We start from the raw sequence: 21,160 nt of genomic DNA on the forward strand, positions 1-21,160 counted from the left end.
TGGGAGCTTCCCACCTCCCTGCTTAGGAGAGAATGCAGCAAACACTAAATATTTCTAGAACCTTGCTAGAATCAATATCAGTTTGGTCTTCTGTAGCTAACAATGTCTCTGCTATGAGTAAGGAATCAGACACAAGCGGCAAACACAATGGTGATATCATTAATTGCTCATAAAATATAATGACAGCAAAATCGTGATATTCAAGGTCTTTGTACGGGGATGTATTTCTTCAACCATAAGAATACCATTACACGGCTCAGCCAGGAAACCACGCTAAAAATGGGCGCCTGCAGTTTGGTGTCTCTTAAACCAAGGAGGTACTTACATTACCTCCTGGGTAAAACTTGCGATCCTTGATCTGCGTATTAGCTGATAACAAAGGAGCAGAAAACTTTATCTCAAGCCGACGGGATGATGTATCAATAAATTACTTAAAGTCAGATAAGATTCATCTTTTAATCACTGATGAAAAAGTGGGTGATGTTCTCCATTCCGGTGGTTCTTTAATCCGAAAATGAAACGGGATTCGTTAATCGAAACATTTTGTGACGTTATTCCGAAGGTCCTTATCCGAAACTAAATAAGGTTCGTTATTCCAATATAATGTCCGTAAATCCGAAAATGAAAAAAACAAAAACAAAAACAAAAACAAAAACTTGCTTACTAACGAACCTAAGGAATTACGAACCTTATAATACATTTTGGGATAAAAGAGCCCTTCGATTAACGAACCTTTTTCATCTTCGGATTATCGAAATTTCGGAATAACGAACTTTCCTAACGACGAAGCTTCGGTAATAACGAACCTTATCTTATTTTCGGATTAACGAACATTCGGAATGACGCACCTTCGGAATAATGATCTGTAACCGAAAAAGTAACGAACTGACACTGCATTTTATGCCTCGTATCATAGTGATACATGTTTCATCATCGGTACAAAAATAGGAGAAACCTGGAAAAGGCCCCCCCCAAAAAAAAAAAAAAAAAATGAGAACATCAAAATCTTTACAAAATTTATGCAAAGTGTATACAGGGCGCGTGTCAGAAGACATTTTGAGCGGGTCGTACCTGCGCGATAAGGTAGCAACGATAATCGATTACATGGGGTGTGTTGGTCATGTCAACGCATGGAAACAAGTCGAAGATACTTCTGCATTATGATAATGATGTGGCTATGAGTTGTTTGGTTGTTGTTTTTTGTTTGCTTTCTTTTTTTAAGTGATTGATATCCAGGTATAGGTTACAACATCCTTACCTGCGACAAACACCTTTCAAGGATCATGTTCGCGTCCTCTCTGAATTTGTGGTCATAGAATATTCAAACTGCCGCCAAAAAACAAAACATCTCAGCAGGAAGGTGAGTGTCACTCCACCGCGCTGTTTTCTTCGTGTGATGTGATCATCCAAACTCTTCTTGGAACCCGCCCTGAGTATAGAGTTTAGTAATACTAGTCATAGTGGGTATTGATATGCGCAGGCTCTGAGAATTAAACAAGCCAAACACCCTGTAAACTACGAGTAACAACTTATTGGTGCGACTAACCGCCACGGCGACTTGATTTCTAATGGCCGCTGTGCATGTGAGACTACCAACCCTGCATACCAGCATTTTGCCCCTCATCAAGATGATATTGATATGTTCCTGCCCAATTTGTTGTCATTGTTACGATTAGCAGTAATTCACGGCTGACTGTAACTTTAGCTCCAATTCATATGTATACAGTAAGACGCCATGTCATTTTTTGTTTTTCCTGAAGGTGATATTGACAGTGCAAGAATATGGACCTAAAGATATCAGGTCAACAACTCCGTTGACCTTTGAAAGTATGATTTCTTACTCTCGCAAATGATACTGTCCCTAAATGTAGCCACAAGGTCAATAAACATGTTTGTTTGAAGATTTGTGACATGCCGTAGCAATCATCATTCCGCCTTCTTCAACCGACGAACTTTTGAAATCCTGACGATCGCGAACTTGGAACAAAATTGTGACTTCGTGACTTCTGTAGGTCTCACATACATAATTATGCCTTCAGGCTAAGCAGAATGTTCAAGTTTATGCCACCATGTGAAAACTTGTACTTTGGTGCTTTATATCTGATCATTAATATTTATCGATAGCCAGATTCATTTCGTTGCACTTCACAAGTGGCGTACTTGCTGGAATGTTGGCCCCCGCGCTTTTCATGCGGGGAAGAAGTCATAAAGCGCAGGACTTCCCTATCTGCTATATACCATCGATAGCACTTGGGTTCACAGAGGAGTCACCGCAAGGTGAACTTACCTGCTAAATTAAAACATGCCTTCGCCTTGACTACTTTAACACGTCTGGAAGGTGATGGAAAGTACATAGCAGGTCCCCAGCCCTGGCACAGATCCTAATTTGTAATGAATTCCACATCTGTGTAATACCTCATCAAATATTTGCAAGTATGTCGTCGCCATTTCACGCGGCGGGACGAAATTTGTGCGTAATTAAGATATCACACTCGTAGGCTCAAAAAGAAAGAAATAAAGGAAGAAAAAAAAAGAGATGGGGGGGGGGGGAGGCTAGAGAATCATCCTCTCTCTCTCTCTCTCAAAACCTGTTTCCTATACCGTTAAATATTTTCTAGCGGTAGGACTAGGAGCCTATATATCTGTGATGCATGGGTGTCCTAGATTTGCTTGACAGAAGTGTTATACCGCTTCTATTCCGCGACAACGCTCGCTCGCTTGTTAGACCACGCTGGACGCAGTGAAGTACCATTACGACAATAAGGCTTCGAAGTTTATCAAAACGCTGAAAATTGACCCAAAATACACTATAAAAGTCATCAGTATATTATTTTCGTTAATCATATAATCTAAATAGCATGTATCTGCGTTTATAGACGTTCATGTTTCCTCACAACAGAATCCGATATAGTTCTTGTTATTGTCCTGTCATTGCTCCACCCCCTACACACATACTCTCCCACACCTCACAGTTTCATCATGACCAGAACACGGCTATTTCAGTACATTTTGGGTCATGTTTTGTGTGGACATCTGCAACGATCTTCACATGTCTGTTTTTTGTTTTTTTTTATTCAGTTCGATGTCATATTGATATTGCCGTTCGGTTGATCATAGTTTTAGTTTTCTACACCAAGACCACTATTTCTTCCAACAGCAGCACAAAAAGGTGTAGCATTGATACGGAAACCCCTCAAACTTGTGTATTAGTCTGGAACATAATATCGTAAGTCATTGAAAGGACTATATAGTCGCGTATAAACTCCTTGATTTTTGTTTCCAGAAGTATCAATACAAAAATAAATGTATCAATGCTGATACAGCATCTTAAAGCATTGCGGGGCGATGAAATAGCTGTCGCCGTCATGACATAGTAGCACTACAGAATTTTACTCGATTATATTATTGATGGAGAGCCTAGAAAACTAGGTTCATTATATTTTATAATGATGGAAATGATTCATTCGACGTAAAAACGGATAGACAAACTGCAGTACCTACATAAAGATACGAATGACCTTTTTTTTTTTTAAAATGTAGTTAACAAGATGACTCCAGTTCTCTATTCCGAAGGTTCGTTAATCCGATTATGGAAATAAGGTTCGTTGTTTTGAAGGTCGTTAATTCGAAAACGAAATGTGGTTCGTAATTCCAAAAGTTTATTAGTACGCCCCTTTTTCGGATTAACGAACCTTCGGAATAACGAACGTAATGTTTCATTTTAGGACTGACGAACCTGCGGACTAACGTACCTCCTCCATAGCCCCACATGTGTTTCGGATTAACGAACTTTTTTTTTATCATTTTCAAATTAACGAACATTTAGGTTTAGAGAAGTTATGTGTTTCGGAATTGATCACACAATCACCCAACCGGTGAGGATCGACACAGTGTTGTCTCCGTTCCTCTGTATCTAAGCTATACCCTCGTACACAAAGGTTAATTTGAGTTTCCACTTACGACGCAATGTGTGACGACATAAACATTCACATGGCCACATGCAGTAACATTCGTGTGCCTGTTTTTTTTTTTTTCTTCTCCAAATCACCTTGTTTATCTATTCTCTTACTTCCCTTGGGGTGCTGTCACTGGAGGGGGAAAATAGAACTCTTTGGGGTGATTTCTCAACTTGTGAGAGTTTACCGTCTATGGAGAATTAACGGACTTCAAATAGCAAGCGGACTTGGAAATGATATTTAACTGTTATTTTTGGGAGCAACTATCTGGAAAACGAGTGTGCTGTATACCAGCGGGATATCATTGCATGTAAATATTTAATAGCCTATGTGGTGTGAGGGAGACTTATATGGATGAGCACTGAGAAAGGTTTATGCATTCGTTAACTCTTCGTCGTCGCCGGCGAACAATTTTCTGTTAGCCAGTCCTGGGAATATACGGAGTGACGCAGACATTTTTCGGGGAAAGCCCGAAGCCTATCAACTCACCTTGAAACGCTTGTTTTGCGATTGAACATGACGTTGGGCTAATCAACATAGCGGCCAACGCTCAGCATGATTGCGCGAGATGCCATCAAAACATTCATTCACTTGCGCTGCCCCGTGCGAGCACTGTCAGGCATTTGTTTAAGAAAAGAAATCTACACCACTGTCCTCTGCCCAGAATCATCACATGTAAATTGTTATTTGTGTAAGTGATGAACAGGGTTATTTCTAAGTCATGTGCCCGTCGGAGATAAATTCAATTTGGCGAGATAGGACGAACCGTTCTGAAATGAATGATTTACCCGACTCCCTACTTTGAAAAAATAGTTAATGTCTGGAGGCGCACGGCATTGAAAAGTACTTGGTTTCACACAGTGTCATGTGTGTTACTGTATTGTGTACTATTACTTATGCTCCGCCTGACCAAAGAATAGTCCCATAGTTCTGTCTCCATTCAGACTTGATATCCATTTCTACCAAACCATGGCAGTTTCCGCGAATATTCTACGATGCACTTGCCAGATAAACATTACAATAATATATGAATGTGAAATACTCAATCTGCGTGCCCTGTATCCAGAGGTCATGGACATTTAGACACAAGTTTTGACATTCTGTCTCTCAAGTTTGATCCAACAAAATCAGGTTTGATGGCAGTGATTCCCTTTTATCTAACACCTTCTGAAAAAAAGGGCTATCAAATGGTCATTGTATTGACGAAAGGTCTAATTTACAGATAACCTAACAACGATGCTATACACAGTTGTTGATGAGTCATTGATGCGCGGCACTTCAAAGTACATTTTGTACTCTCAAACTCATTAACAGAACTAAACATACATTCGTGAAATTCGTGCAGCGAATGGAGTCCGTCTCAAGAAGATGATTAATACCTGCTCTGTGAAGAAAATAAAATAAGTAGGCTTATGTCAAAATTACCAGACATAAAGCAGGATAGGTGCTGCTGTGGTAAACAGAGAGTCATGTAACTAACAAATTTAAAACCACGAAGCCACAATGATCAAAACAGACACCAAATTCCTAAATTCTACTAACCATCCATCTCAGTGACTGCATCATCTCGACCGACCTGCATCACTTCGCTTGGGATGTGTTTTTCAGGAGAACTTGGCAGCGGGCCAATATTCCTACGCAAAACGAATACTCCAGCCGCTCTCTCGAGACAGAAATGTACACAAAAAACTCTCAGGTAGCGCTGTGAAATACGTCAGCAAAACATTCTATGTTGTTCGTTGGGGAGATGGCTGCAGTGAAAATTCATGTCTGACGTAGCTGCCAAGAATAAAATCGGACGAAGATGTTGTGGTTGTTCTTCGACTCTCCGAGTCGTGTCTAGACGTAGATTTTTTCCTCCCTGAATCAACATCTGTTTAACCATGATATGGGGTCCATGCTTTAACCAAAATGGAATTCGGGCTCGTTTTCCATGATTTCCCAAGGATTGAAATCATAATGCTGAGAAGCAAGTTTAATGCATATTCAAGCGTTACTTTATTTATATACTCAGTGCTTTCAACACCATGTCATAATAAAAAACAAACAAACATCACATACCATTGAGTGGAACAGAGTGATGTGTGTTGGCCAATTAAGTCTTACCCATTTCCACCTGTGGCGCTAATTTGCGGACTTGTACGAATACAGCCCACCTTTGTGTTTTGATGCGTTGGCGTAAATACGCTATTTGATGCGAAGGAGATGACCATCGTTTGGGACACGAGAAAAGGATCACTGACGGGATTATCTTGTCCTCTACTCAGGTGATATCCGGGATGGCATCCACTCCCTCCTGATACCCTCCTCACATACTCTAGAGGGATGGTATAGTCTTGGTTCAGATGGGGCATCACGTTTCCAACTCTTGTGTGTGTGAGAGAGAGAGAGAGAGAGAGAGAGAGAGAGAGGGAGAGAGAGATAATGAGAAACATCCTACGAGATATGAAAGAGCATACAATTCTAAGAGGAATTTATAATTTATTTCATAAAATTTGGTTTTGAAATATCAAAACACAAAGAGGTCCTAATAAAAGATGGGACCAGGGAGGCAAGAGTGTCTCACCTCCCTGGTGGGATTAACTAAGACCACTTTGTTTTGCTTTGCATTTGGATATCTCAGCCATTTTAAAACCGGCTTTCATCAAATAAACTTTGATCACCTCTTAGAGTTGTATTCTCTTTAATATTTCATAGGCGGTTTTTAATTATCTCACAATAAGCAAAATCTTAGTCCACCATCTCAAATAAAACTCTACCATTCCTTAATCAAAATAGAGACATATTACTTTTCGACAGTTGTGGTAGGTAGTGCATATTTCATCACTACATCATCGAGGCATAAAGATAGTTCAGTAAGCTGCTATGAGCATTTCAATTTTCTGACGAAAACAGTTTCTTCTTATTTCACGGCGTTGCTCAAAAAATGACTGATTATAGTGATCACTCAATACAACACGCATGCCATTCCACGTCCAGCGCCCAGAATCGTTGATATATTTCGATAAATATGGAGTGATGTGAATGCTCACTAATATTGATATCATCCTTGGTACTGTTGTTCTTATCATCATGACAATAATAGTATCCATTTCAACTGACTGACAAATTGCCCTACATCGACGTAAATAAGCACTGAATTGATCAGTGTTTTAGTAGTAGCCATGATAAAAAAATCATGGGCGTACATACTCGAGCAGGATTCGAACCTACGACCTCCTGATCGCCGGACAGGCGTCATCTCCACTAGACCACCGAGCTTTCGCCCGACAGCAAGTGTTGGTTCTAATCCTTATAGCATGCAGCGGGTACTGCTTTGTTATTCCATGGAGCTACCAAGGAAGCTCCATGGTTATTCATTTGTTATTTACGTCGATGTAGGGCAATTTGTCAGTCAGTTGCAATGAAAACATCTCGACGAAAGAATTTCATGAATTTGAATAACAAAGCAGTACCCGCTGCATGCTATAAGGATTAGAACCAACACTTGCTGTCGGGCGAAAGCTCGGTGGTCTAGTGGAGATGACGCCTGTCCGGCGATCAGGAGGTCGTAGGTTCGAATCCTGCTCGAGTATGTACGCCCATGATTTTTTATCATGGCTACTACTAAAACACTGATCAATTCAGTGCTTATTTACGTCGATGTAGGGCAATTTGTCAGTCAGTTGCAATGAAAACATCTCGACGAAAGAATTTCATGAATTTGAATAATAGTATCGTTTTCTTCATTAGAATGTTCAATGTTATTTCATTTTCACTGCTATCATAAACATCATTATTATCATCGTAATTACTGTTGCTCTATGATTATCTTTACCATGTTCTTCATAATAATTTCGTAACTTCATTTTTATAACTTCATTGTCTTAGTGAGTGATTTTCTACGAGAAAATGTCATGACTTCACCCAAACCCGACTGGAAGGCGGTATTAAAGCATTGTCAAAAGTTGTGTTTGTTTGTTTGTTTGAAACCATTTCCACTTCTCCTCTGTAAACTCAGGAGGCAGTTATGATCGGAATGGAATTTTAGTGGTGGAAGGTAAGGCGGGTCTCCTAAACAAGGCGGCTATTTTCAAGCGCGATCTCATTTGGAAGGGATGGGGGAGGGGGGGGGGCGTGGATGGGTCCATAAGTTGAAAGGGAGGTAAGTAAAGCTCGTCTCATTATGCACCGTCGTCTGGAATTCGGACCTGAGACATCGCATTGCGATCCACATAGGTCACGACGAGGTCTCGAATACCATCCTTGCTCTATTTTCCTCTTTTCTCTTATATACTCCTCATTTTCCTCAAAACTGCTTCGCTCTGAGTTGTCCTCTTGTCGTCTTCTTCGCTCTTGCTTTATGGTTGCATCATCCTCGAACATCCGATGTCTGTCTATCTGTCCTTTCTATATATACATACTTTTCTCATTCAACTCTTATGTCTTTCAGTGTTGACTCGGCACCTGGGGAAAAAACAGGGACTTCGGTTAACGTTCTACGAAGTCGTTTGTGGACATACCGTCTATAGTACTTGTATTTATGGCTCAGCCGTGGGTCGCATTATGGGGAAATTGACGAGTCATGTTCAACCGAAACGGAATGCTGATAGCGTTCCATAGTCTCAGATCACACTGATCTCATCTTTATCTACCCACATCTTCCTCTCTCTCTCTCTCTCTCAAACACACACACACACACACACACACACACACACACACACACACACACACACACACACACACACACACACACACACACACTCACGCTCAGCATGTCTGTAAAGGATGGGATGCTTGCCAGTTAGGTGAGTATGGCGGTGTGCACCAAATTCAGTATTAGTACTCGACTATCATGCGCCAAGTTCAATATTTTTTTTTTAAATGTATATTGATCAAAATAAAATTAATGTCCAATTTCAATCACTACTGTACACATTTCCATGAAATAAATGAAAAGAAGTTGAATTGAAAATAAGATACTAATTGGAGAGGCAGAGATGTGTGGGATATGGGCTCTACTCCTTTCATGAAAATGAAATGACCCAACCAGGATATTCGCCACGATCATGTCAAAAATTATCGGAGCAGTACAGAGTTCTACAAAACTATTTATTAGCAGTGACACCACCATTTATGTTGTCAGGATAGTTGCAGATGATGTGTGTGGCAGAAATCCGAGCGCATTGTGTACGTAATGATCATGCATGTACAAGGTGAATGATGATCTTAACGCAGTCAATAAAAACGCGATATTTATTAAGATCAAGATAGTGATGAAAACGATGATGACAATAATATACTGATGATCCTGATAGTGGCACTGATGATTTCAAACAACTGATACAATAATCATGATAATAATGAATGTCATAGTAATATAAGCTATACATTGATAGTGTGACTACAAGCGTATTTCATTGACAGCATCCAATATAATACTGAGGTGAAGAACGGTAACATGGACGATAAGAACTTTGTAAAACATAAATTATGTGGCAGAAATTGCCCCCCCCCCACTTCTTCTCCTTTTCACAGATAATTCACTGGGGAGTTTGATGTTCACTCGTCATCGTTTTCGACAGAACATTACCCATGGACGCGATATTAGCAGGATACACTTCAAATAGTTCTCCAAATTTAGAAAATGATATCGCACAACTACTCGATCACGAATGTTTATATAAACATGCACGATATTATATCAAAGTATCTTCTAAATATGTAGCAAAAACAACCAAATAAACAAAACAAAACGCTAAAGAGAAGGGGAAGAAAAATAGGAAATATGCAGGAAATGACTAGACATTTCAAAGAATGAAACTTAACTTTAAAAAAAAAAAGCCCTGAACCGATGAGTATGGTTTTTTCTTTCCAAGAAGCTGACAAAAATATGACAATGACACCATTTTGACACTACTCATGCACACACACACAAACACACACACACACACACACATACACACACACGCACACACGCACACACACATACACGCATTTAGAACAAAACGAAGAACGTCATGGAATCGAGTTCGTTGGACGTAAGAGGGAATCGATTCGCTGATCTATATAAACATTTAATGCTGCCTGTATTCCATCTCTTCGCGACATGCTCTTAAAGGCATTATTTACCATTTGCAGATGAAACAAAATCACATTTTTAGTGCTTTGAAAAGTTTTAAAATGTGAGTTAGGGATACAAACAACTAATGCAGAAATTTGAATCAGTATAATTAATGTTAAGTATTGTTATATACACAAAATGTGAACAATAGTCACAATAAAAATGTTTCTAGACTAAACCGTCTACCATTATGGTTTATAGAGAAAAAAATAGTGATATCTCCTTATATTTTAGGCTTTATTGCAAAATGTTTCATAAGGTAGGATGTTTTGTGATACAACTGACCTAAACATATGCATCAAATGTGATGTCTCGAACATTTTCAAAAATCACTGCTCCCAATAGTAAACAGTGCCTTTAAAATCATAAAAATGTATCTCAGTCGTCGGTGTCATGGTGGTTCTGCAATTTGCACACCCACTCGCGAGTCAGTGTCGCCCCGTCCAGGAAAAGTCAAACACCGCAGCGCCGGAATCTTGAACGTGAGGTTGGAATATTTTGGCACCTATCTTCATTCATATCATCCTGCTAAGTAACTTTCTTGCCGCCTGTCTCTGTCTGTGTCTGTCTGTCTTGTCTTGTCTTGTCAGTCTGTCTGTCTGACTGACTGACAGACTGTCTAGCTCTGCTTGACAATCTCTTTGCACGAAGAGATTCTGGTGTCTAGTATTTACTTGCGGTCTTGTGTGAGCCCAGTCGCATAAATAGAGATCATCATTACGGATGGCTGGTTTGTAACCATCACATTTACATAAAGCAAGGTAAAATCAAAGTATCCGCGCCAGTTTCCGTCACCTTGGTTACGCATTGGCATCGAAGTCATCATCGGGGAGCGGAATTCGATTTTTCTGCCTTATACGGGCTTTCCTCCTGCCTTGTACTGGGAGGTGCAAAGAGTGAACGAGAGGTTATTTGCATGCGTTCCAGTCACGGACATTGCATCACTTCTCGTCATTGTTCACGAAAAGTTGTCATTCAAAACCGAGCAGACGGTGAAAGACAGATCAGGAAGGACTGTTGTTTTATCTTTATATACAACGGGTATACGAGATAACGAACTTATGATACGCCCAGTGTCAGTGTTGCTGCTAATGGCTAACACCTCTGGAATTAGCTGAATAGTACAGTGCATTTGCGCAACTGCCTTCTGTTCAAAGTCTGACCCGAAAAAAGGTAACCGGGTTTTCAAAGTGCAGTGTAAGCTGATGAGGTACCGGGCTGGTGAAGAGGCGGGGATGGGGGGGGGGGGGGGGGGGGGTGAGTGTTATGGAGAAATATTTAACTGTCGAGTTGATGTACTGGTGACTGTAGTTATCCATCAATGCCCAGCGTCAGGTTCAAGGGCTTGATTGCGTTTACTGTGTATGGCGGTCAAGGATTCATCCAGGACATCGCGTGGCACTAAACCAACCCTGTTGCAAAGTGCTTGAAATGCCTGGTGACAGGATCAAAACAACAGGACCGAGTATGCACTGTGGTGATCGGATCTCAACCGCACAGCCAACGCACTTTTCCTGGGAGGTTGTGTATAGTCTTCCTACCAGACCCCTTGCCTAAATTATAACAACATGACAAAATAGAGCATGACGACGTCGACCGTCGCTATAGGCTTGTTATCGAGACCTTTGCCATGTACCATGAGTGATAATTTGGTAGGAGTACATTATCAAGGCGTTGCTATTTACATATCATGTTTGAAACTGTAATTTGGTCATTAAGTAATAAAAGCCTCGCAGCTAGACTAAGACTAAAATGTGTCTGTGTGAGGTATTTTTTTTTTTTTTGGGGGGGGGGGGAGGAGGGGTCACCTTTCATGTGCTGTATAAAGTAAATACCATTTCTGGGGAGACTCGACTTGTCTCTCTCTACATGTTTACATTCATGTACATCTCATCATTAAAACTTAATAATTTAATGAGCAATTATGGACGATTAACTAATTTAATCAGCGATAAGGCAGCATATTAAATTCAAACATCTCGCGGAACGGTGCGCCGATAGTCTTCGACAGAGCCAGCGCATCCTGGGTCGTCCCGTCTTGTTTTCTTTGCTGCGTCATTCAACAGAACATTAACTTTGATGTCCGGTTTGAATGCTGAGATCACGATCACGAGCAAATTTGGCACTTTTGTTTTTCTTTTCAAAACATGACACGCTAATTGTCATTCTATCAGGGTCACAAATTTTATAACCCTCCGTGACAGCCCGTGCCAGATATGGCATTCTATAGCCTTGTACCGTCTTGTCATGGAGGCTGCAGGTCTTGTCAACAAAGTAAAACTGGTGCACGCCCGTGTGAGTGCACTGATGCTATCATTGTTCGATGGACTCATTTAAACTCACCCATCATACAGGAGTGTGCAGAAACTGTTTCCCAAATAAAGCAATGACTCAGACAGTAGCTACGCTAAGAAAAATACGTCAAGGGACCAAGGCTTTTTTGGATTCCTCTGACTCAAATATACAAGCAACTTATTCTTTCAAAAGGGCGCTGATGTAATGAACAAACTTTCTCACGCAAAATGAAATAGTAGACCTGTGCAGAGTAAAAAAAAAAAACACAACAAAACAACAACAACAAAAACAAAACAAAACACAAAAACAAACATCTGCATCGAAAGAAATCAAACACGGGCGTTGGAATTTTTTTAGAACTACCGAGTCACGTTAAATAAGTTCTTTGATGATTATTATTTTCTTGACAACAAATCTGTGCTGGTAGAAGTGAGAGATGACAGTGCAGAAATGTCCTCAATAGATTTGGGATTCCGTGAACACGGTATGATATGCTGCGTTTCTAATCAAACACGCAAGACAGACACATTGTATTCACCCATGATGATAAAGTGTCAAAGGATAGAAAAAAATCACTAAATAGTTATTGACACTAAAATATAAATACACGCTAACAAACAATAGAAGACATGCCATGAATGGATTCAAAGTACATCAAAAACAAACAAACAAACAAAACAAAACAAAACAAAACAATACCGAGGGGGAGCGCTGGAATGTAAATCCCCACCCCCTCACCTCATGATGTAATCACATGGTGCTCTGGGCACTTTCACATGTCGCGAAGTCACATGATCATAACATTTTGACTCATCACGCTGATCAGGTGATACCACGAGCGCTCGTCATTGTCGTGATACTGAGAAGATAGGCGTGGGACAAGGTGATTGTGTGTGTGTGACTGTGTGTGTGTGTGAGGGGGATGGTGTGCAAGACAAACACACACACACACACACACACACACACACACACACACACACACGCACTCTTATACAAGGATGAGTCGAGCAAAAATAGAAACAAAACAAAAACATTTCGTCATAGCGCGAAGACGAATGTCAATGGGGCTAATCTATTGTTTTTGTTTGATAGCATGATGCCACTGTTAATTCCATTTACAGACAAGTCTTTTGTCTTTCTTCTTTATTATGAATGTATAATATTACACACACACACACACACATGTATTATATATATATATACTTACGTATCTACGAAGTTGTTTAGTTATGACAGCGCCATTAGCCTACAGATGATTGCAAAGAATGTTATTAGCAATATCTCTCACCTATCTGGTTACATCGTAAAGTCATGTTCAAAATAATACATCGTTGCTATTGCAACATACACAGACAGCGAGGAGAGAGACAGAGCGCGCGCGGAAAAGGGGGAGAAAAGAGAATTATACTGTAGCATAGTAATATATTTCATATGTGATTGATCTGCAGCTATTGTCAAGGTTACTTTTAAGACCACAAAGTCGGAATACAGCAGTACTTTTAATCCTACCCTGCGTGTGGAAAAGTCACCCCAAAATTTTGGCACGAGTTTCGGACTTGCAACGATTAGCATTGTATGGAAATTTCCATTTGGGGGAGCCCGCGATAACCCCCCAACTGTCGCTGGGAACCAAGAGGTACAAAACTGACGAAATACCTGACCCCAGGCCGACTTTGAGAACAATGTAAACAATTCGGTATAAGTCCATACCAGCGCTACCAACTTACCCCTTCCCTCCCCCCCCCCCCCCCGAAAAAAAAAAAAAAAAAATCTGGGCCCAAGTTCAAATTCCTCAATAGTTATACAGAAACATGGTTTTGAAGAGGGATGATGACACTGCAAAGCAATCAAAATTCGGGCGAAGGTGACTGCCGAAATGGGGAAGTTATAGCCATATTAATATTCATCTGCTATCTGGGAACAGGTTACGGTGCGAGTCAAGGGTAGCTCCAATCGGTGTCATCAGAAATGCCGTGACGATGCAAAATGCACACGAGACTGCGAAGTGAGCAGAAACAATATCGGCCTATTGCGACATTACTAAGAAAATTATGTGTTTGAAAGTGCGTTGCCTTCTTTTGCGCGAACCAATTCAGTGTCAGGTTGTGAGGATTGTTCCGAATGAATGGACGGCAGATTGTCAGGTGTGCATGCATGCCCCCTGGCCTACTATTTACACACAAACTGAAGACGAACAAGATCTGAAGACAGTTATGTTGTCTTCACCGTAAAAACGGTGTCTGGGTAAAAAACAATAGCGTCAACAATGATTACAGTAACGGTAACACTGATGACAACTGATGATTATAAAGGTGAGAAGACGAATAATGGGAACGGTGGGTAGGCCTACTTCATCTCTGCCATTGCCATTGATGACAGTGTTGATGACGTTTTGAGATTTAAAGACTATCCTAGTGCTTACTGATGTTGAAATACAGTTTGAATTTTTTCGACGCGCAGCTGAAAATCAATGACAGACGATCGGAGCAGGGAGGTGGGAGAGTTCTCTTCCACCTCCCTGATCGGAGCTCTCTTCTGAGGGATGAAATGGTGACGGTTTTCTGCATTAGACGCGCAGCCGTACGTTTTCCTGCTACTAACAGTTCAGACAAATTACATTTCGACTGTTCCTTGTACTTGATTATCGACTCAAAACGTAGATGTTGCTTTATCTCCTTCAAAAGTCGCCTGATAGGACAAAATAATAATGACCGCCAGTCATTCTAATCTGCTCGAAATCACACGACCTCAGAATGCACCCATTGTTGCGAAGGATGTGAGTTTACAGGAACAATCCACATCGAATAATAACCATGTTTGTGAATTTCAGCTTGTTTGCGCAGAATTTTCTTTTGTCCCTGTATTCTTATCACGGTCACGTTCTCACCCACAGTGCCAGGTATAGTAGGAAATATGTTACATATTCCCCAGAAATCCAACGAAAAGCAACAAACAGAAGGCACCCGGGACCATGGCACCAGCCGGTACAGCGCGTCTGACAAAAAAACAAACAAACAAACAAACAAAAAACAAAAAAAGGAAAAACAAAATTTGTCCTTGATGTTGATGGTTTTGTACTTACTGTAAAGACATCAGCGAGTCTAGAAATGCAACATTATGCACAGAAACGTACTGCGTTGATTCTACCCAATCAGCATTACACAGGTACCTTGAAAACGTATAGACTGACCTAATTCATGACATCGATTATGATTGTGTCCCTATCGATACCGATATCACAGGACCCTATAATACCAGTGCTGAGTGTTTGGATCTGAGACTTGTAAGAAGCCTAGCTATGATATCATACTTGAAAAGTAATACCTGTAAGTGTATGCATAACCTATTATGTTTATCGCTACCCTACCATCCGGATACTATGCTTATAATCATGCAACGAGAGTAAGTGTTTCAAATGTGTGTGCATGTGTAGTGTGTGTGTGCGCGCGTATGTTTAATTTTATAGGAACAATAAAGTGTACTTGTAGATAACCTAACTTTTACCATACACACGGTGTTACTGCAAACCCCTCTCCCTAATCTAACTTTTGTCCTTCTTGACTTATCATAATAAACTTACCGTGGTGTTTTCGCACGGAAGTCAGGAGAATCCGGCACAGTATCCGACTGCGCATGTAGGAATTGATCAATGCGTGTTTCAATATTGTCCTACCCATGTAATTTGAACTCAACCATTTGTGAAGTGCTACGTCATAGCACTTTACGGACGTTATGACAGAGTGAGGATATCTTTCATCCTTGGTTTTTGTTTTTTGTTTTTTCTCTCTTAAGCTAGTTTTTCTTCTTTTTTTTTCAAACAGGAAGAGTTTGACAGCTACCTAATCAGGCGGGACAAGGATGGTAGGCAGTTCGGCTCAGCAGGAAACGCGTTTGGAATGTTTAGTGGGATGATTGTAATTGATTGTTTGCTCAGCATGAAATTTGACCATTATGATACATGTTTGAACTTTTGTTCAGTATCCGTGTTTTCTCGCTAACATGGATCCGCATACTTTGACCTTTGCCAGCAAATTTACCGTGCAGATATCCAACAAAATTATTATCACAACATGACCACCGTAATGCAATCAGAATGCACTTTTCTCAAGGCTATTATGTCAGTGATATACCGAGTGGTTCACTTGTCTTTTGAATTGTTCAAATAAATAATTGTTCAAGGTGAACAGGATCCGAAGCTTTCTGTGGTGTTTTTCCCCCCTAAATTTTATTTCTCGTTTTTTCTTTCAGTTTTTTGATCATCAGAATGTGATATTTGTCTTACTGTGCGCATGTGAATTTATTTAGTAATTTGTCATTATTATTATTATCATTATCACTATTCATTATTATTGTCATTATTATTATTATCATTATCACTATTCATTATTATTGTCATTATTATTATTATTATTATTATTATTATTATTATTATTATTATTATTATTATTATTATTATTATTATTATTATTATCATTATTATCATTATTATCATTATTTAGTCTACAAGGTAGCTTGGGGAATCTTGTGTACGCGTAGGTGAAGTTAAAGATGGTGAGTCCTTGTGATAGTTGTGGATGACACTCAAATACAATAATTACCCGAGTTGCTGATTTAAAGGCATAATTTACCATTTGCAGATAAAACAAAAACCTAGTTTTAGTGCTTCAAAATAGTTCTAAAATGTGAGTCAGGGATAGAAACAACCTATGTAAAAATTTGAATCATTATGATCAATTTTAAGTATAGTTAAATATACAAAAAGTAAGCAATGCATGGTTAGAATAAAAAAGTTTTTAGACTAAACCATCTACAGTTACGGTTTATTGAGAAAAATTGTGATATCTTTATATTTTAGGCTTTATTGCGAAATTTTTTTGTAGGATGTTTCGTGATACAACTGACAAACACCTTAGGTATCAAATGTGGTATATCTCGAAAAATGTTTGAATCACTGCTCCCAATGGTAAACAGCACCTTAAACATCGCCAGTAGGTGTTTTTAAAATAAATATGGGGTTCAAAATAGTAGACCTTGCATCCTAAGACGACATTAATTGTGCTCTAAAATTCCACCTCAGAGTTGAAGACGTAATACCGTGACAACATATGTTTACGGATCTTACATTTACATGATTAGAGAATTATACGCTATTACATCATTGTCTACTGCAACGTTTCCACGCGCTTGGTAGTTTTCTTAACCGCTGACCTATATATTTTCGTTGTCATTTGCTTTTGATTTCGTTCTTATTATGTACTATCAAAATAGGGTTACAGTTCGTTACCCGAAGGTGCGTTATTCCGAAGATTCGTTATTCCGAAGGTTAGTTAATCCGAAATGTGATAAGGTTTGTTTGTTTGTTTGTTTGTTTGTTTGTTTGTTTGTTTGTTTGTTTTATTCCGAAGGTTCATCGATCCGAAAATGAAATAAGGTTCGTTATTCCGAATGTTCGTTAATCCAAAAATGAAACAAAGCTCGCTATTCCGAAGGTTCGTTACCTACCCTATTTCATTGTCGGATCAACGAACCTTCGGAATAACGAACCCTATTTCATTTTCGGATAAGCGAGCCTTCGGAATAGCGAACCCTATTTCATTTTCGGATTAACGAACTTTCGGAATAACGAACCTTCGGAATAACGCCACAAATGTTCGGATTAACAAACTTTTTTTCATTTTCGGATGAACGAACCTCTAGGTATAGGACATTTGTGTGTTTCGGATTAACGAACCTTCGGAATAACGAACCTTCGGAATAACGAAAAGCACCCAAAAAGAGTATAATAGTTGTGACTCCACCTCTCAGATTGACGTATTGTTAATCATTTTGAGTTATAAAGGAGCTGATTATTACTGATATTGCCAATATTGACTTTATGGTGATCATTATGAATTCAGTTCGCGATGAACGAGCAAAATAATGCTTGCTCACGGTTGGTTTATTTTGAAGATGAGGGTTCGCTCGAAGTGAACTTGGCAACTCTCATTGAGAAATGTATAGGGACGCAGAAAAACAAACTCTGAAACTTTCCACTTCCCTCCACCCCCCCCCCCCCCTCTCTCTCTCTCTCTCTCTGTTTCTCTGGTTCAGTTTCAAAGCTGCCTCCCCTGCTGACTGGTTGTACCACTGGCTCAAGTTATGGGAACTATCCTTCGTGGACTGAGCTGACCTTTTCGGGTGTGATATACTTTTTCTCCCCCTCAACGTACAGTTGGAGTGCTCGCCTTCGAAGTATATTACATTCCAGGCATACCAATGTTTAGGCTGCTTACCAGACCCGGTCTGTGCATTGTCTGTTGCCCATATCATAAAGTTTGGTGACGTATGTACATGCTCTGTAATTTGTTTTATGTCTTGTTGAATGGAGAAAGCATAAAAATCTATACTGCAAGTCCCCCTACCCTCGATTGTTGCAGTAAAGGGAGTCTCCACTACCAACCCCTTGAAAGATCCGCTAAAATACTCCGGCGTGCTCGCATACGGTAACCAGTATATAAAGACCGAATTCACATTTACAGGGCGGTTCCTGTGCATAGACAACGCTTCCACTGGCACGGATCCTTATTATGGAATGGTGTCCTGTAGTGGTCAGTCCGAACCCCCTGTCAAGCTAACATCTAATCTGAGTCCCATTTTCAGTGGGCAGTCTCACACGATATGCGGCGACCTGCTGGTCGCAACAGCTGAGTTATGAAATTACGATATGAAATACTGTAGAGGAAGAGAAAGAGAGAGTGAAAAAGAGGGAGGAAGAAGGGAAGAGAGAGAGAGAGAGAGAGAGAGAGAAACTTCATTTGTGGGGTGCTAAGGTGGCGGAGTAAATGGAGCACCGTACAAGTGCACTACGACTGAGTTCAAAAGGTCGTCCCCTCATGAAATCGGACCAGATGCGATGATTACTCGAACATGAATTCAGATCCGTTATGCTTGCACTCTCAGCGCTGACACATTTTGCTCTTACCAGAGAGGGAGGGAGGTTGGCTCCTTGAAGTCTTCCTGCGATCACATTGCTAGTGATGCTGATGATGCCGATATTCTCGATTCTTTCATCTTGAATGCTATACATTATCAGTTGCAGGTACCATCTCCCTGATTGCAGACAGAAAAGAAGAAACCGCGCATCTTTAGAATTAAGAAGTCATTTGAAACTGTTCTACAGAGTGCATATACACTGTAGTACACACAGCAGGCACAAGACACACGTACACATAAAAAAAAAATAATTACTTTCTTCTTCTTCTTCTTTTTTATTTTTTTATATTTTTTTTACTACGATTAACCTCTTCTCTCGTGTTAGTGGCGTCGTTCTTGTTTAATCATCATGTATTGCAGTTCACGACTCTGTGTAGCGACATTCCTAAACAAGCTTTATAATCCTACACGAGGTGAATTGCTTCTCGGTCGTCGGTTTTCACAAGCACCGGAAATAGGCGAAAACAAGAAAAACAGAAGAGTCGTATTCACGATCCGGTACCTGTCATTACTAATAGCATCACTTCCTTGTCACATACTAAAGGTAGCACTATTATTGTTATCATCGTCATAACCATTTAAAGTAGTATCATAACTAATATCATGATGCATTGGTATTATCATTACTAATACCATGAATATTAATTTTCTACTTCTATCGATTTAAGTAGTCGCGGTAACGGTATTATTATTAGTACTAGTATTGGTTGAATGATCTTGATGTTACATTATTGTATCACTACAAAAAAAAAAAAGAAAAAAGAAGAAGACTGATCAAGAAAGAAGAGGAAGGGGTGTAAAGAATTCAGAGGAAGGAGAAAGGAGAAAGAACTGGGTGGCGCCATTTTCCCGCCACTGCACCCCGGGAGAGTTGTAGGCCTACATTCCTAAATATTTTCGCTCCGATCGTTCCGACTATCCCGGACCTGGATCCATTGGTCTTCTCGACAAGAAGATTTTTCGCTCCCACACACTCTGGGCTATCTCCCTGAACTGATTTACTTTTCTTTTGGGGGGGGGGGGGGGCAGGGCGAATATTCTTTCTGTCACCTGCAGCGTACGAGGCGGCATATCGGGAGTGTCCAAGCCCGCGAACGTGACGGAGTGAGAGCGATCACAATAGCCGCTTCCACCGGGGGGTTTCTGCTCTCAACTTGGTCCTGGCTACGTCCAAAAACAATATGAGGTGGTCATCTGTCCGGGCTGACCGAATTTCACCTCCTGAGGTCAAGCTTTGTCAACGGTTCACGCGTCGAGATGACCTCGTTTGGACAGAAATAGATCAGTGACTGCACGGGGTGAAGTCGGATGTCCGAGGCAGGGGGTCGGAGGGCGTGGTTTGTTTTAAAACACGATTGCCCATCTCTTCCCCAAACATAATCGAACTCTAGGTCAGGATTACACTGTTTTGAGAAAATACACACAATTGTGTATGTGTTATGTTTTTAAACAGTACATCTGTAACCATAAAATCATTATGTCTTGGGTCTTAAGAAACGAACAATTTTATACGAATTGACAGAAATTCGGCATTGCGCGTGTCGTGATCATGTAGTTCTATTGTCGTATTATTCTCACTGTTTTATAAAACACCCAGCTACGATGTAATCTGAGTTTTCTTCGCAAGGTATCATTCTTTGGCAATTTAATGTTTGCTTATTGTCATACCTATGATATATGTTTGGTTAACTTTTGTGCATAATTATAATCAGGTGATTGTGTGTTAAACTACATCAAATTTAACGATAGTTTGATGTCAGACCCATCAGAGCTGAACACTAGACAACCTCGACCGCTATCTTACCTTTCTCTCCCGCCCAAACGAATCGACCAT

At 40.1% G+C, this 21,160-nt stretch overlaps 1 non-coding gene across 1 annotated transcript; it reads right to left on the bottom strand.

Annotated features, from left to right (window-relative positions):
- Positions 1–7,144: 7,144 nt before the first annotated feature.
- On the bottom strand, positions 7,145–7,217 carry Trnaa-ggc (transfer RNA alanine (anticodon GGC)). The gene has a single exon. It is a non-coding gene; the product is annotated as a tRNA-Ala (tRNA).
- Positions 7,218–21,160: the final 13,943 nt, after the last annotated feature.

The sequence above is a fragment of the Diadema setosum genome, chromosome 2, assembly GCF_964275005.1.
Source record: "Diadema setosum chromosome 2, eeDiaSeto1, whole genome shotgun sequence".
Classification (NCBI taxonomy): domain Eukaryota; kingdom Metazoa; phylum Echinodermata; class Echinoidea; order Diadematoida; family Diadematidae; genus Diadema; species Diadema setosum.